The following is a 19,099-nucleotide window of genomic DNA, read 5'->3' as shown; positions in this document are numbered from 1 at the left end:
TAGAAAAGGACACATAAAGGATCAACAATGAGCACTTTCAAAACAAAAACAGAATTACCTGGAAAAACTCAGCAGGTCTGGCAGCATTGGCGGAGAAGAAAAGAGTTGACGTTTCGAGTCCTCATGACCCTTCGACAGAACTGAAGGGTCATGAGGACTCGAAACGTCAACTCTTTTCTTCTCCGCCGATGCTGCCAGACCTGCTGAGTTTTTCCAGGTAATTCTGTTTTTGTTTTGGATTTCCAGCATCCGCAGTTTTTTTGTTTTTATTAATGAGCACTTTCAGTCTGATGTCTTCCCCTTTATCTTTGACTAAAATTGGCACTGTAGGGCAGGGTTTATTTCCAGGGAAATTGTGGAATGGAATTGTGCAACTTTTTGCTCTGTGCTGCTGGGATTCGTTGAGGGGTATGGGTGGGGTGGGGTGGGATGGAAGGATGACAGCTGAGGAAGCCTGACACATTGGATTTGCTGTTACCAGATAAACTGGTCCTTTCCAACAGGAGAGACTGGAATAATTTGTTATTACTCTTGTCAGCGTTTCCCCTGACAGTCCGGACCCCTTTCTCAGGTTTGGCCACACAGTTACTGGTGCCATCTGTTATCTGGTACATGTGACCATTCTGCACCTGTGACTCTTAATAGTGGCGACTGATGCACTGCTAAACCAAGGTAGGGTGGGCAGGGAGGGGGGAAAGTCACTGTCAGGATTGGCCTGGAGTCTCCAGAAATTGAAGATCCATCCCCAGGACACTGCTGTGTGCAACCCTGGAAAAAAATCATTGGGACATTGAAAAGAATTTTCTTTGAACATTTCTCTTCACCAGATATAAAAATATTCAAGATGGAAAAAGGGCTGTTTGGCCGACAGTCAAGCATCATTCAACTGGGTAATAAGTCTTTTTGCTTTCCAATTGATGTAGGAAGGCAGTGTGTCACAGGATGGATGTGTTGGAGGACAAATGGCTGGAGCAGAGGTGGGGGGCAAGTCATGTGATGAAACCTCCAGGAATACATTTAATCACAGTTGGCAACCTTAATCCTGCCCTCGCCTGACACCCATACTTACACACACGCTGTTGAGGAGCAGGAGTCCTGGCTGATGTCTTAACCCTTCCCTACCCCTCTAGCTGAGTTACATTGCCTCGCTGGCCTTGGCAACTGACTGTAAACCAAGTCAGGGTCCGTCTTGGTGCAGTCTCAGTGGGGAGATATGTCTTGGAGAAACATCCTGCATCAAGATTTTGCCAATCTGTTGTGTTGGTGTGATCAAAGTGTCCTGTTTCTCAATGAGTTTCACTGTGAGCTGAAACTGATCTTTGCTGAATCTCTTCTATCAGTTTTAAGACGTGAGTTAAACTTCCAGGAGGCAGGCGGCTGAATGCATCCTGTAGAATATTCCCATTGGAAGGCCAACATTGACTATTGCCGCCCACATATGGAAACTGTAAAACTTTTCTTCAAGGCCGTTAGCAAAATGGGGTCAAGCCCCAAAGGCTAGCATGATCCAGAACTAAGGAAAGAAAGTCAGAATTTTAAAACTTCTGTTAACTTCATGCAAAAGAAGTCAAGAATAACTCCTGAGTTAAGCCCATTTTTAAATCTGTTTTCCAACCCACTAACATGTACCCTGTACCACAGTGAGCAACACTCAAGTTAATGGATTTTCTTAAAGAGGGAGAGGTAACAGTTCTCCCTTTAGTGTATCTTTCTCTCGCTCAGGGGCTCAACAATAACAACTTGCATTTATATAGCACCTTTAACGTCATGAAATATCCCAAGTTATCAGACACAAGCTGACACTGAGTCACATAAGGAGACATTAGAACAGATGCCCTAAGCTTGGCTTGGCCAAAGAGGTAGATTTGAAGGAGGGTCTTAAAGGAAGAGAGGGAAGTAGAGGCAGAGAGGTTTAAGGAGGGAATTGCACAGCTTAGGACCCTACTGGTTGAGAGAGTGGCTACCCATGGTGGGGTGAAGGAAGTGGAGAATGGAGAAGACGCTAAGGGTAGAAATTTCTGCTCGGTATGTGGGTGTGCACCCGACACACTTGAGCGTGAAATGGCGTGCGATGACGTTGGGTGAGTGTCCTGATGTCATCACGCACTTGCACAACGTTTCAGTCGGCGGGCACGCACGAGGGTCAGCAGTGTGCCAGCTGCCTGTTAAGGCCATTTACAAGGCAATTGATGCCGATTTTTCACTGACTGTCCAACGTTACAGTTGGCAGGCGGGCGACTCGGCCAGACAGCCTTTGCATTTTTTGGGGAAACTTCATCCAAGGACGGGTTGTGGTTTCCGCGGTTAATTGAAAAAAAGATTAAGATGTTTTGAAAACAGTTTCATCATCTTAAGTTTTCAAGTGAGTGAATCTGATGTGTGGACATTTTTTTCTGCAGTTTCAAATCTTTACTGATTGGTTTTAAATTCTTCAGCTCCCTGAGGCAGCTCTCTCTGCTTTCAGGAAGGTTTCATTGCGCTCTCCCCCACACTGACTTCAGCACTCACCCTCACCCCACCGCCTCCCCCCCCAGCCCCGGCCGTTAATTGGCCAGCCAGCCTGAAATCGTGGTTGGGGACTGTTGGCGGGTGGCGGTCCATTCCCCAACCGAACCCGGCCATGCCGATCGCAGCCGCCTGCCAACCCAGAAACTGTACCAAGACTGCAGAGACCTTGGAGGACTATAGGAATGGAGGAGGTTACAGAGACAGGTAGGGACGAGACCAGGGAGGATGAGGGCTATAAATTTGAGCTTTTGGCACACCGGAAACCAATGTAGGTCAATGAAGTTGGGATAATTAAGACGTTTAATGAGTTTTAAGGTACAAAAGGCAGAGTTTTGGATGGACTGATGTTTATGAAGGCTGGAAACGGAAGGCTGGCCAGGAGAGTCGAGCCTGGATGCAACAAAAGCTTAGATAAAGGTTTCAGCAGCAGATAAGCTGAGGTCGGGGCAGAGACTGGCGACGTTACAGAGGTGGAAGTAAACCATCTTGGTGGTGGATGGGTATTGGGGTCAGAGGCTGATCTCAGGGCCAGTTAGGATGCTGAGGTTACTAACAGTCCAGTTCAGCCTCAAGACAGTGGCTGGAAGGTAGGTGAAGTTGATGTCTAGGGAACAGTGTTTGTGCTGGATTAGAGCTTCCCAATGCTGACTGAATGGTTGACTGTTTCTGAAATACCCTTATTACTTCTCATTTATGCATTGCTTGCAGCAAGTTTCTGTATGAATTTGGGTTCAGGATATTATTCTGTTGATCTATTTCAGTAAAATATATCTGCAGCTTTCTGAGGTAAACGTTTCAATGTGAGTTAATTGGCCTTCACACCTCAGCCACATAGAAAATTGAGTCACATTATTGGCAGTGATTCCCTTGAAATAGACACTATCTTGCACACTTATCGGGGTTACCATTGACCAGAAGCTAGCCTGATAAATACTGCTACAAGAGCAGGTCAAAGGCTAGGAATCCTGTGGCAAATAACTTACCTCTTGACTCCCCAAAGCCTATTCGCTATGTATAAGACATAAGGAGTGTGATGGAGTACTCTCCATTTACCTGCAGTGTAGCTCCAACAGCACTCAAGGCACCATCCAGGACAAAGCAGTCCACTTGATTGGCACCACATCCACAAACATTCACTCCCTCCACCACCGATGCACAGTGGCAGCATCTGCAAGATACACTGCAGGAACTCACTTTGGCTCCTTTGACAGCGCCTTCCAAACCAATGACCATTACCATCTAGAAGGACAAGGGCAGCAGACACATGGGAAACCACCACCTGGAAGTTCCACTCCAAGTCACTCATCATCCTGACTTGAAAACATATCGCCGTTCCTTCACTGTCGCTGGGTCAAAATCCTGGAACTCCCTCCCTAATAGCACTATGGGTGTACCTACATCACATAGAACACAGTGATTCAAGAAGACAGCTCACACCACCTTCTCAAGGGTAATTAGGGATGGGCAATAAATGCTGGACTAGCCAATGATGCCCACATCCCATGAATGAATTAAAAAAACACACCTTCCACGTACAGTCAGATGTGAAAGCTGCGTTGATGCTCCATGTGATTCCATTCCAGCCTTAGAGAAGAAGATTAACCCTTCCAAATAACCTGAAGTGTCTGATCAGTTAATTGGATTGTTCTACCCCTCACTCCTCTTACCAAGGCTGCAATGTGCCCACTCTGTGGTTGATTTGCTGCACAGAGTGGTATTTATAGTACTGACATGTCGACTAAAGGTTCAAAGGGTGACCGGTACTAATGGTGCAATCTTTCTCTGATCGGATACTCGGTTGTTAGTTACAATACATTGTAGATCCACACACTCCGGAGAAGCGCAGCTCACAATGACTTTGGGTAAAAGGGAAGGGTGACCCCTCTAATTTAATAAACCATCATTGCTATAACAGCGAATGGAAGTATTTAAAATTAAATATATAAATAGGGATATCTGGTACGGAGTCCAGAACAAGGGGGCATGACCTTAAAAATTAGAGCTAAGCTATTCTGGGATGATGTCAGGAAGCACTTATTCACACAAAGAGCAGTAGAAATCTGGAACTCTCCTCTAAGAAAGCTTTTGAGGCTGGGGGTCAATGGAAAATTTCAAAAGCAAAGTTGTTGGGTAAGGGTAATAAGGGATATGAAGCAAAGGCAGGTAAAAGGAGTTGAGACACAGATTAGCCATGATCTAGCTAAATGGTGGAACAGGTGCAAGGGGCTGAATGGCCTTCTCCTGATTCTCTGTCCCTATAAATCCATGTTGAATAGGAAGAGGCAACACTGATCCCTGAAAAAGGCTGAAAGATTTGTTCAGGCTAATGTGCTTTAGCTAAACCCCCACCAGAATAGATTAGCTGGTCATTTATTTCATTGACTATTTATGAGACCTTGCTGTGCACAAATTATCAGCCACAGACACTTTTATAACATTGACCACACCTTAGAAAACAAATTCAATGGCTCTCTCGAGGATGTGAAAGGCTCATGGTCTCAAACTTACAATAACATTAGACAAGAGTAAAAATGAGGCGATCTTTCTTAGAATCCTTCGCTTGCAGCTAAGCCTATTGGGTGGGGTAGAGAGCTGATCTTCATGGATATTGTATTTATGCTCCAGATTGCTTGAAACAGTTTCGTGATCATTGGTGACTCTGTTTTGGGTGGAGTTGGTTTGGGAAATGATCCCATGGAAGTAGTGTTTCATGGTATCACCGGGAAGGTAGTGGGAGCTGTTCATATTGATGAAAACCTCACTGAAGGAGTTCCTGACACCTGGCTGACCCTCCTCCACAAATGGTTGTCTATGCAAACCTTCAGCGATGAAGGCACTTTGTAGAATGTGTTGAGCGATTGTAAGGAGGGACAAGAGAAGGTTCAGGACATTCAGCAGTTCAAGAGATTGGACAGCCACAATAGCTACAACACTAAAGTATGATATGAGAAACTGGCCCAAAGCTGCCCCTAGCAGAAGGCCCACGTCTAGACACCTGATTGGATTCTTGCCACTGTTCCTGCTCCTTTTCTCAAACCTGTAGACAAAAGAACCAAGCAAGGAACTAATGGACATCAGGGTGAGAGCCACAATGTTAAAGATTTAATAGGCAGTTAGAGCACGTGTCTTTCTTCCTTCATCCATCGCATTCACTTCATAGATAATGAAGATTACCAGGCCTATGAGGACCACAGCAACCCCAAGGGTTGGACCTACGATGATGCCATGGAAATGGAATTTGAGCTTTCATGTTGTTTGAGTTCATCTATCAATCTGCCTACATTCTTCCACATCACGTACAACATTGCAGAGGCTAGCTGACTGCACTCGATGTTGAATTGGTACAGGTAATAATAACCAGACTGGAAGATATGGCAGACATTTGTGGAGCACAGACATCCATCATTCATATCACCTAAACAACAAACAAGAAATTGCTTTTAGCACATAGTTACTAGGGTCATGCTGAAGCCAATCGACTGAGCTCCAGGGCATTTTAGTGATATTTGCGAAGATGAGCAGCTTTCTAAGTATATAACATTGGTGTAGAGTACTAGTGGGGACAGGTCTGTCACTGTCTAACACTGAGGTGCAGTACTGGTGAGTATAGGTCTGTCACCGTATAACAATGGGGTACAGCACTCGGTGCAGGTCTGTCACTGTATAACACTGGGGTACACTACTGGTTGGCATAGGTCTGTCACTGTATAACACTAGGGTACAGTACTTGTTGATACAGGAATGTCATTGTATAACAGTGGGGTACAGTACTGTGGGGTGCAAGTTTGTCACTGCATAACATTGGGATACAGTATTGGTCAATACAGGTCTGTCACTATAACACTGGGGTACAATACAGGTGGGTACAGGTTTATCACTAACGCAGTGTACAGTACTGCTGGGTTCAGATCTGACACTGTGTTATATTGGGGTACAGTACTTGTCTGTCACTGAAGATCAGATAACTCTAAGGGACTTCTTCAATCATGCGCCATGTTAAATAATGTTTACTTTTGGTGTTAGTACTGGGTGTTTTTGGTGTTTACTCTGAAGACTGAGGAGGCAACAGTTCAGCTAGAACATAGATCTTCATGAACTTCAAGAAATCAGTTGAAGCCTCTGAGTCAAGTTGACAACATCAGATAACATCAGCTCTCCCAGTGATCTCAATAAACAGATTTATCTAACATTATTGCGACAGACAGATCTGATTACAGCTTCTCTGTTCCATGTCATCTACCTTTCATGCCCAGTCAGTGATGACTCTTTCTGAGGTCAGCTGGTCCAACTCTCCTCTGACATCAGCTGCATGTGTGAATATATTGGGCCAAGAGACTAATGTTCCTGGGACCCACTGAGCTCTTTATCTAACCCATGCTGTACCTGCCCTGGGAGTGATTGATATGACAGTGTAGAGGGTGCTTTACACTGTACCTAACAGTTCTAACCCATGCTCTACCTGCTCTTGGAGTGATAATGGTGAGACTGGGTATGTGAAATGGAATGTGCTTTTCCCCCAAGGCAACTCTGAATGAGCAATAAAAACCCCAATGAACAGAAGAGAGATGAGACACTGTTCCACTGTGTGATTGGATATTTACCTGTGAAGACACAGGTTGTCTGGGGGTTTCTCACCTTCTGTCCCAGTCTGATGGATGGATTCATCTGTTACAGCTAACATCTAGATCATTAAGTTACACACCAAGGAAATGGCCAACCCACATCTGTGTACAACATGGTCCTAAAGAATCAGTCTGTGAATCACAACAAAATATGGGCCAAGAACAAACTGTACACTTTAATCAAGATTCATGAAAAGTGGTCAGAATATTAAATTAATAATGTGGATTTATAATTATGAATGTAATGTAGAGAAATATCTCACTGGGCTTCAACTTAAAGAGAATAATGGAAATTTAAGCAAAGTTAGTATCAGTGAGGAAAACTTTGGTCAAAATTCTGAGTTTTAAAGAGGATTTAAAGGAGCAGATCAGTTAGACAGAGGAAGAGGTTTGGGGAATGTATTCTGTGCCTTGACCTCTAGGCTTCTGAAGCTACCACTTTTCATTTTGCATTCATCAGGACAATCACAAGAATGATAATGTCAGGGGAAGCAATAACTTTATGAGAAGAGAATGCTGATTGGTTGGCAAGTGAGATCCGATTGGTAGGGCTTTGCCATGGAGAATGCACCAGTTAGTGGTGACTGACAGTTAACTGCCAAGCATTGTTTGAAATTTTAAACCAGGCAGCTTGACTCTGATTGGCCAAGGCATTGCCCTGAGGAATGAACCAGCGACTGGCTATCACTTAATTTGTTTAGCTGAAACAGGCACAATGTGTACATGTTCTTTCTGTCTGCAAAGAACAGGGCCCTGTGTATTTATATATGTAGCTTCCAGTACATGCAAGTGCCACACACTGCAAGCCCGACTAACAATTTTAAATTGGTTTAAAACTCAAAACACAGTGTCCAACATTAGATGTGATTCCACAATTGGAAAACATTTACTAAATAATCCTCAGTTTGTTTAAAAATTACACTGACAACCAATTGCACTTATTCCTTGTCCTAATGATTCACTTGGCCTCCTTACTGTTCAAATGGGCAATGAGAATCTTGCTTTGTTCAGTTCTTTATTGACAGTTTCTCTAGGTCTAACCAACAGCTCTACCTCTTCTTTGAGATGCCTCTACTCTTTAACCTTCTTGACCAATAGAGATTGTCAACCTCAGTGGTTCTGATGAAAGGTGATATTCTTGAAACATTAACTCTGTTGCTCTCTCCACAGATTCTCCCTGACCTGTGGAGTATTTCCAGCATTTTTCATTTTAATTTCAGATTTCCAGAAGCTGCAGTATTTTGTTTTCGCATTGCTGACTTCAGTATCACCTCTGACCTCATATGAAACTCCTGTAATGCCTTCGTTGCCAATTCTTTCCCAAAGAAGTTGTTCCTTTGTGCCAAACACCTGTTTTCTCCTTAACAATTCTTAACTCTCTAAGAAGTTCCAATCTATCCAAACTTTATGTCACTTGATTTAAAATGCTTTTCTTATCATTTTCCACCTTGGTGATGTCCTGTACCATGGTTCTTGATCCTGCACTTACTTGACCCATCATACAGCTGACCTGGGATAGACACAAAGACTGAGTTTTCTGGATACCCAGACCAATTAAGGACTTGCCTTATTAATTCCATAAACCACTTGTGCTGCTGATGAAATATCATTCATATACAATGTTATTTCTCTACCATCTTTATTTTTTGTTACATAGAAAGTGACAGAGGCCATTCAGCCCCTCAAATCTGTTCCTCCTTTCAATTAGATCATGGCTGATCTGCACCTCAACTCCATTTATCCACCTTTGCACCATATCCCTTTATACCCTTGTCCAACAAAAATCTAACCACCTTGGTCTTGAAAGCTCCAATTGACCCCCAGCATCCACAGCCTTTTTAGAGAGAGAATTCCAGATTTCCACTCCCCTTTGTGTGGGGCAATACTTTCTACTTTCCCTCCTGACTAGCCTACCTCTAATTTTAAGATTATGTCCCCTCATTTTGGATTCCCCATCAGAGGAAAATCTTTGGTGAATCTCCATGTTCAGGAAGGCAAGGGATTCCAAAATTAGAGAACAAAGCTTTTGAAGCACCCAGGTCAGCCTGGCAAAGCTGCCTCCACTCTATCCAAAGATCCAAGCACTGGTTGCCCCTTAGCTGATTGGCATCATCTTCCTCAGAAGCTGAGGGAGCAACCAAGCTTAAAGAAAACGAACAAGCTCACCTTGTGATGTCCTGTTGTACCTGAATGTAGTCTTTGGAATGGACCCATAGAAAATATGACTGGATTAGGGAACAAAAAAAAGACTTGCATTTACAAAGCACCTCTCATGACCTCAGGACTTTCCAAAGCACTTTGAAACCAATGAAGTACCTTTGAAATGCAGTCACTGCTGTAATGTAGGAAATACAGTAACCAATTTTTGCACATCAAAGATCCCAGAAACAACAATGAGATAATAACCAGATAATTTGTTTATCTGATAATTGAGGGATAAATATTGGCCAGGAAACCAGAGATAACTCCCCTGCTCTTCTTCAAAATATCCATGGGTCATTTGACATCCACCTGAGAGAGGCAGACAGGGCCTCAATTTAACATCTCAGACAGCACTTGCAACAGTACATTGAAATATCAGCCTAGGTTTTTTGTGCACAACTCCTAGAGTGAGACTTGAACTCACAATCTCCTAACTCAGAAGCAAGAGCAAGACCAACTGAGCCATGGTTCACATTACAATGTACTTTATTATTATCCAGAAACACAAGGAAGACTGAAATGGTAATTTCATCACTGCTGCACTCCCAAGGCTCCCCTCGAAAGGAGTGTCAGCACATTGCCAACGATCCCAGTTCACACAGTCTCCAAGCATGACTCCTGCTGGAGGAGTGAGCTCACCACAGAGTAAATCAAGCATCGTTCACATGTCTGCAACTCACTTACCTGCATGAAAATAAATACGATTTGTATACTAGGGAATAGAAACTTAATCGGATGCTCGCAGCCTTTAAATCCAGTAACATAGACAATCCTAAAGACATCAAGCAGCAAACTGCAAGCTCCAAACAGCAGTAGCACTCCTGTCAATCAGAACACAGATCAGGATCAATGACTGAGACAAAAGCAAAACACTGAAGATGCTGACAGTCTGAAATAAAAACAAAAAAACGCTGGAAATGTACAGCAGGTCTGGCAGCACCTGTGGAGAGGGAAACAGTTAACATTTCAGGTCGATGACCTTTAATGGCTTGACGCTGTAACCTGTTTCGCATGGTGGATGGGTTCCAGCACCCGGAGGCAAGTCCACCATTGTGAATGAGGGGAGGGTCAGACAAGGAAACACTATTCAAGGGAAAGACGAGCCCTGGAGTTTGACAATTTCTCTGTGAACTAAATGACTTCTAGAATTGAGTGAAGGGCCTTAAGAGAGGAAAAGGCCAACAGTGTCCTGAGCACAATTGCCACCACTGCTCCTATCCTACCTGGGCCTATCACTGGGCCTACCTCCACCCTGACGATACCTGGGACTGGCAAGGGTGGATAGTAGAGAAATCAGGCCAGTAGCAGGAACACCTAGGCTTGGATATCCTGATCCCTGGGGCATGGGGCGGTGTGGGTAAGTGTGATGTTTGGCCTCTAACCCCAACTTCCTTCATGCATTTATTTTTTAATTTAGGGCTGCAAAAAATTCATTCCAGGGACCTTCCAGTTGAGGTGCTACCCATGTAACATGACAAAGGAAGATCCCAAGGGAAGGAGATCTGAGAGGCCATGACCCAACCCTATGGATGGAAAAGGTCTTCATAATGAACACCATCTCTAGGACTTTCCCGCTTGCTCCTCAACGCTGGACAAACTTCATTGACCTCTCCAGGACAGCTGAGGTAATAGGAAGCAGTTAGACCATGACCAGTGCATCAGTTAGAGCCACTCATCCATCACTGCATCAAACACCATTCACAATTTAACCCCCTAAGTGTGGGAGTGGGAGGAAGCAGGAGGTGTTTCATAAACAGCACTTTGTGCATGAATTGTGGAAGGGAATTAAGTGGATAGATAGCATGGAGTGTATATGTGGCTACTATTCCTTTCTGCTATTTTATGTAACTGTATTAATGGGATGAAATATGTTTGAATATTTTTAGTAACTAGCAGATTATGAAGAATTTATTATAGGGTATAGACATTATAGTTTCATACCTCTCAGCCACACTGGTCCAACCTGGGAGTCCTTGTAAAGAATAGTGTGCTTCTTTCGAGCAGTGTAGAAAACATAGAATAGCATCCATCTGACAGTTAAGATCATCACAACAATGAGAATATCAGGACCTCATACTGACCCACTGCCACATCGTTGAAAGCCCCTCCACAGATTAGAGCTGTACCCAAGGAAACAGCATTGACAGCCAGCAGGTCAGATAGCAGCCTGCTTCCTCGGGTTTGGGCCTTGATGGGCTGTGTTTGTGCTGATGCTGGAAAATTACCAAGTCTCCACTCATTCTCCAGTTGCGATATTGCAGCCTCATTCGTGAGGCTGCTGCTATTGATTGTTTCTTCGGCCGTTCTGAGGTGTTTCTGAATTGTCAATGAACATAAAGAATTTTCAGCACCAGGAAAATGGTTGACAAACCTCGACCCTTTATCACTGTCATGAAGCTATTAGTATATATATTATTGAAAAATATTTTCTTTTAAAATAGAGGTTTAGTCTGTGGATATGTCTTAATTGGATTAAAGTCAGCTAGTCTGGGTGCTTTGGTGTGTACTAGTTTTGATATGTGGGAGAGATAAAGTGCGTTTGCATTTTTTGATTACAGCATTCATGAAGTAGGGTGAAAATTGACACCTGTCTAGCAGATATCAAGCAATATGTTCATATTACTAATAAAATTGGTACTATGAAAGCGGTTTCATTGTTAGAGAGATTTAGTTCAGAGGTTGGTGATACAATGAGAATTTACATTCAATGAGTGGTGTTAGGTATAACTTCAGCAGTGTTGTGTGTGCAGAACAAATGCAATGTGAGATCAACAGCAGCTGCAAGCCTCCAACTGTCTCCACAGGAACCAAAGTGAAAAGAACCTCATTTTGAATTTGTAAGGTGAAAATGCTTTGCCTGGTGTTTGGTTAAGTCTATGGGTTGCTGTAGGTTTAATGGAGATTAGTTTGGGAATTTGTTAAAAGTTATGATAATAGTCATTTGTAGCCATGTATCTGTGTTTAATGTGTTGTAACTTAATAAAGTGTTTCATCTAGTTTAATATAAAACCTCTCGAGAACTGGTGGTCTTATTTCTGAATTTAGAGTTGCATCTCAAATATAACACTTAAAATTATACATTATGACAGTTGTTTAAAGTTTCCCCCTGGGATTTTTAAATAACTCAGATATACCAACTGCATTGGTCATAACAATTGGGGGCTCTTGCCAGGATTAAATTATATTTCTAATTCCTTGATTGGTTTGGAATTGGTGAATCTTAAAGCTTACAGATACAAGAGGCACTTTGAATTCAGGAGTTGGTGAGGTATTTTAGAAGTGTGAGACTGCAAGATGGATTTGGCAATTGCTAAGACTTGTCTGGGAACAGAAGAGATAACTCAGATTGGGTTGGAGAAAGTAACCACACTGAGTTGGCAAATAAGTTAACATTGGGGTTTCCTGAGGGTGATAGGAAATCAGATATATTCTGAGTGTAGCAGAGCATCTACAGTTGGAAGTGAAAGCTGGCACAAGTGAGTTACAGCTGTAGGTAGTGAGACTTCAGTTGCAAATGATAAAGCTTGAATTAGAAGCAAAGAGAAATGGCTTTTAAAATGGAATTAGAAGTTGCAAGGATGGAGAAGGAGGAAAGAGAGAGAGAGAGAATTCCAACTGAAAATGTTGGCAGTTAGAGAAGAGATGTCAGTAGGTGAAGAAGGATTTATCTCTAGAGTAGAACACAGTGAAGAGATGTTTAAATTTGTACAAGCTCTTCCAAAGTTTGAGGAAAAATATATTGAAGCGTTCTTTATTTCATTTGAGAAGCTAGCTGAATAGATGAAATGGCCATAGGAAAACTGAACCTTATTATTACAGCTTAAGTTCATAGGTAGGGTGTATGAGGTATATGCTTCCCTTTTGGAACAAATATCAGTGAATTATGATGTGGTCAAAAAAGCTATTTTGAGTGAATATGAGTTTGTTCCTGAAGCATACGGGCAGGAATTTAGGAATATGAGAAAACAGCCTGGGCAAACTCATATTGAGTTTGAAAGAGTAAAACAAAGTAATTTTGACCAGTGGATATGGGCATTAAAAATAGACACAACCTATGTAGCTCTTAGGGAAGTCATTCTTTTGGAAGAATTTAAAGATTCAATCCCTTTGATAGTGAGAACTCATGTGGAGGAACAGATGGTTGATTCTGTAAGGCGAGCAGCAAAGGTAACTGATGATTATGAGTTCGTTCATACAGCTAAGCCTTTTTGTCATCACCCTTTCACATTGGAAAAGGATAATAAGTGGGAAGCTGAAAAGAATGTAGGTAGCAGAGAAGAGAAGGAATAGCTGGAAGTTCCCAGGAAGTTTTTTTCTCAGAATAAAAAGGAGGGTGCTGAAGATAGAAGTGACATTCAAAAATTTAGGTGTTTTCATTGTAATTAAGTGCGGCACATGAAGTCAGTGTGTTGGAGATTGCAAGAAAATTCTGTAGGAATTGTAGGGGCACAGAAAAGCTCTGGAAGTAAAAGTACTGTGAGTTCTGAGGTTCAGGCACAGGACAAGCAGCGGTTTGTGTGCAGGTGAAAGAGAGAGAATCAGTGAAAGGTGAAGAAGTGCGAATGTGTTCACAATTTACTCGAGAATTCTGAGGAGCAGGTTGCAGAAATGTTTAAAGACTTTGTATGTGAAGGGAAAGTCTTTCCATGTGTACAGGGTGGCGTAGGTAAAGATGTTAAAATTGTAAGAGACACAGGGGTTGGTTAATCCTTAATGTTGTGGGATAGTGATATTTGTTGTTCAAAAGGAGTATTGCAGGAGAAGGTAATAATAAGTGGGGTTCATGGAAATGCTAAATCTATTCCATTGTTAAAGGTAAATTTATAGAGCAAATGGAAGACTGGTGAAGTTATAGTTGGAGTGGTGGAAAAATTGCCCTTTGCAGGGGCTCAATTTATTTTGGGTAATGGTATGGCTGGATCACAAATATGGGTAATGCCTATGGTAGTTGAGCAGCCTGTAGAAGTGTTTTGAACAGAGGTGTTACAGAAGTATCATCCTGGATTGTTTCCTGATTGGATTATAACAAAATCAAAGGCTATAGAGGGAAGAACAAGACAAATAAGATAAGCAGACAGTTCAAAGGCAAGAAGATGTCGAAATCCAATTAGCTAGCACTGTGTTTGATAAAAACAAAAACAGAATTACCTGGAAAAACTCAGCAGGTCTGGCAGCATCGGCAGAGAAGAAAAGAGTTGACGTTTCGAGTCTTCATGACCCTTCGACAGAACTTGTTTTGGATTTCCAGCATCCGCAGTTTTTTTGTTTTTATCACTGTGTTTGATAACATTGTTTAGGAGAAAGGAATCCAGGACAATTCAGCTGAAATGTTTAACTCAAAGAGTTTAGTGGAGTTACAGTAAAATGATTTGCAATTAAAACAGTTATATCAGAAAACTTATTCAGAAGCCGAAGCAAAATGTATTTCAGTATGTTATTATCTTCAAGGGAATATATTAATGAGAAAGTGGTGGTGGGATCATGTCTCAGCAAATGAAAGCTGGAGGCAGGTGCATCAGATTATTATCCCATTAGGGTGTGGAAATGAGATTTTGAGAATTGCTTATGAAATTCCAATGGTTGGGGGGTGTTGGGGGTGGGGGGGGTGGGGGGGGGTGGTTACATTTAGGAAATAGGAAAACACAAAAAGATAGAGTTTTTTTTTGGCCAGGGTTGCATAGGGATATAGTCAAATTCTGTAGAGCCTGTTATACATGTCAAATAACTGGAAAACCACAAGCAGTGATTAAACCAGCGCCTTTAATCCCAAAACCAGCATTTGAAGAACCTTTTACCAGGGTCAAGATTGATTGTGTAGGACCCCTCCCTAAGACTAAAAGTGGAAATCAGTATCTATTGACTCTAATGGATGTGTCTACCAGGTTTCCTGAAGTGATACCTTTAAGAAATATTACAACTAAGAAGATTGTGGAGGGGTTAATTACATTTTTTACAAGATATGGTTTACTTAAGGAAATACAATCAAATCAGGGGTCAAATTTCATGTCACAGCTGTTTAAGGAAGTACTGAACAGTTTGGGGATTAAACAGTTTAAATCAACAGCTTATCATCCTGAGTCACAAGGATCTTTGGAAAGGTGGCATCAAACATTAAAAACTATGATAAGAGCTTACTGGGCACAGGATTGGGATACAGGAATTCATTTTTGTTATTTTCTATTAGAAATGCTCCTAATGCATCAACTGGTTTTAGCCCTTTTGAACTAGTTTATGATCATGAGGTAAGAGGGCCACTGAAATTGATTCATGAGAAATTGGTAGAGTCAAATTTCAGAAACTATCCTCTAGTATTACGTATCAAATTTCAGGGAAAGATTGAACAGAGAATGTGAGCTGGCAAGGGAACATTTAAAGATATCACAGCAAGTCATGAAAGTGAAAGCAGACAAGAAGGCTAAAATTCACAGTTTTGTTTCTGGAGAGAAAGTATCAGTTTTGTTACCAGTACTAGGTGATTCATTAAATGCAAGATTTAGAGGGCTTTGCAGGATTAAAAAGAAATTGAGTGAAGTAAATTATTTAATAAATACTCCAGCTGGCAGAAAGAAGCAGAGGGTGTGTCATGTAAATATGCTTAAAAATACTTTGACAGGGAAGAGGAACAAAAAGAGGTATTAGTATTGGTGAATGATGAGAAAGAGGTAGAAGTGCCGGACTCTGAAATTGATTTTCCTCTAATCAAATTGGATAATGAAGGGGTGCTTGAAAATTCAAATAAAATATTGAGTTACCTTCCAAGCAAGTGTCAAAAGTGATTTGGAAAAGCTATTGCAGTCACACAAATCTATTTGTGGAAATAAATTGGGAAAGACATTTAGCTTTACATGATGTCTGTATAGAAATATCAGCTTCAGTGAGGCAACAACCTTATAGATTAAATCCGGCAAAGTTATCACAAGTACAAAAATAAATTGATTTCATGCTTCAAAATGATATTACTGAGTCTAGTTGCAGTAACTGGAGTTCGCCTATTGTACTGGTACCAAAACCGGATTGGACTCAAAGACTGTATGTGGACTATTGAAAGGTGAATGCGGTGATAAAAGTGGATTCATATCCCACACTACGGTTGGAGGATTGCATTGAGAAAGTGGGACAATCGAAATTTATTGCAAAATTGACTTGCTAAAACCTTATTGGCAGGTACCATTGTCGGAGAGAGCAAAGGAGATATCAGCTTTTGTAATGCCAAGTGGACTATATCAGTTTAAAGTCATGTCATTTAGTATGAAGAATGCAATTGCGACATTTCAAAGACTGACAAACAAAGTAATTGCAGGTATAAGCAATTGTGCTGTTTATATTAATGATCCAATCATTTTCAGTTCGGCTTGGGAGGAGCATTTACAACACCTGGAAGAATTATTTACTCAATTACAAGAAGCTAATTTGGGGATGAACTTGGCTAAAAGTGAATTTGCAAAAGCATAAGTTACGTGTCTAGGCCATACCGTTGGACATGATAAGGTGGCTCTGAGAGATGTGAAAGTCAAGGCTATCGTGGATTTCCCAGTGTCTACAACAAAACGAGAAGTTTTGAGATTTCTGGGCATGAGTGGGTTTTACTGGAAATTTGTACCAAATTTTAGCCAAGTGGTTGCTCCACTGACTGAACTATTAAAAAAGAACAAGAAGTTTCAATGGACACTAGAGTGTCAGAAGGCAATTGATAGTTTGAAAACTGTATTAACATTGAACTGCCAGTGTTGGCAGTGTCCAATTATGCCAAACAATTCAAGTTGGCCGTTGACACAAGCAGTATAGGTATTGGGGCTGTACTTTTACAACATGACACTGGAATTGAAAAACTGATAGCGTATTTTTCATGGAAGCTGAATGCATAACAGAGAAGATATTCAATGATCGAAAAAGAGACTTTGAGTTTGGTATTAGCATTGCAGCATTTTGAAATTTATGATGCAAACTATTCAGCAGAAACAATTGTGTATACCATTATCTTTTGAGGTTTTTGGCCAAATTTCGTGACAAAAGTGCAAGGCTTTTCAGATGGAGTCTATTACTACAACCATTTAATTTATGTATTATACATATTGCTGGAAGAGAAAATCTGTTCACAGATGCATTATTAAGAGTTTGAAGCTTAAAGAAAAATGGGACATTTTAAAAAAAATCTGGACACTGAACTGGAGTAATTTCTGCTAATACCAAGGATTGTATATATATATATATATATTGTTATGTTAAAGCATGCATCTGGTAATGTAATAGTGTAATAAGTATAGGAGATAGTGTGAGATGGGTGATTAAAATGAAGCTGTCTTTTAGAATTATGACTTCATTTTTCGATAAGGAGGGGGATGTTATGAAGATATTAATGTATATAATGTTATTGGAAAATATTTTTCTTTTAAAATAGAGGTTTAGTCTGTGGGTGTGATTAATTAGATTAAAGCCATCTAGTCTGAGTGCTTAGATGTGTACTAGTTTTGATATGTGGGAAAGATAGAGTGCGTTTGCATTTTTTGAATAGAGCATTCAAGAAGTGGGGTGAAAACTGACACTTATCTAGCATATACCAAGCGATATGTTTATATTACTAGTAAACTGGTACTATGAAAGGGGTTTTATCGTTAGAGAGGTTTAGTTCAGAAGTTGGTGATACAATGAGAATTTACATTTAATGAGCAGTGCTAGGTATAAATTCAGCAGTGTTGTGTGTGCAGAGCAGAGGCAATGTGAGATCAACAGCAGCTGCAAGCCTCCAACTATCTCCACAGGAACCAGAGTAAAAAGAACCTCATTTTGAATTTGTAAGGTGAAAATGCTTTGCCTGGTGTTTGGTTAAGTCTATGGGTTGCTGTAGGCTTAATTGAGATTAGTTTGGGAATTTGTTAAAAGTTATGATAGTAGTAATTTGTAGTCATGTATCTGTGTTTAATGTGTTGTAACTTAATAAAATGTTTTATCTAGTTTAATATAAAACCTCTCAAGAACTGGTGGCCTGATTTCTGAATTTAGAGTTGCATCTCAAACATAACATTTAAAATTATAGGTTATGACAGTTGTTTAAAGTTTCCCCCTGGGATTTTTAAATAACTCAGCTTTACTAACTGCATCAGTCATAACAATCACAGATCAGCAGTAACCCTCACAAAGGGAAATTCACAGTGTGCTTTGGATAACATATAGTGAACCCATCCTTTATAAACTATATCCGCCAATTTATTCCCACCTTATCCCTCAATTCATTCCCACCTTATCCCTCAATTCATTCCTACCCTATCCCCCGAGATATTCCCACCATATCTCTCAGTCCATTCTTAATCATCTTGTTGCAACAAAATTCTAACCTGAAATCATTACTTTGACCATTCGAACTGATCAGCTGAATGACTTACCCAGGGGAGTCCAGGAGATGAGCAATTGTTTTCTTTGTGTCATAGACCCTGCTGGGTCCGAATCAGCAGAGTATTTATACCAGGCAGGGGCATGAGTGTGTGGAGATTAGCACAGGTTTATCTACAAAGCCTGTCAATCAGAGCGACAACCCAATAAACATCACACAAACATCAACCATTTGATGGGACCTAAAGCACTAGAGCCATGTGAAGTTTGGAAATGTTGCAACACTGAAGAGTGATTTATAATTACAATATCTTATCGCCCATTTCACAATTAGAGCTCTTGATGGACTCTATACTCAAGATGAGAGATGACAATGCAATTGAACAGTGCTATTTGCTCTTCAAATGTTCAAAGAAGTAACTGTGACTGGGAGATTTTTA

General features: G+C 41.0%; 1 pseudogene; it reads right to left on the bottom strand.

Moving 5' to 3' along the window:
* Nucleotides 1-1,342: 1,342 nt before the first annotated feature.
* LOC121293651 lies at nucleotides 1,343-18,686 on the bottom strand (annotated as a pseudogene).
* Nucleotides 18,687-19,099: the final 413 nt, after the last annotated feature.

The sequence above is a fragment of the Carcharodon carcharias genome, chromosome 22 (genome assembly GCF_017639515.1).
Source record: "Carcharodon carcharias isolate sCarCar2 chromosome 22, sCarCar2.pri, whole genome shotgun sequence".
Taxonomy (NCBI): Eukaryota; Metazoa; Chordata; class Chondrichthyes; order Lamniformes; family Lamnidae; genus Carcharodon; species Carcharodon carcharias.
Note: the sequence above shows the minus strand (reverse complement) of the source record. Positions and strands in the feature narration are given on the sequence as shown.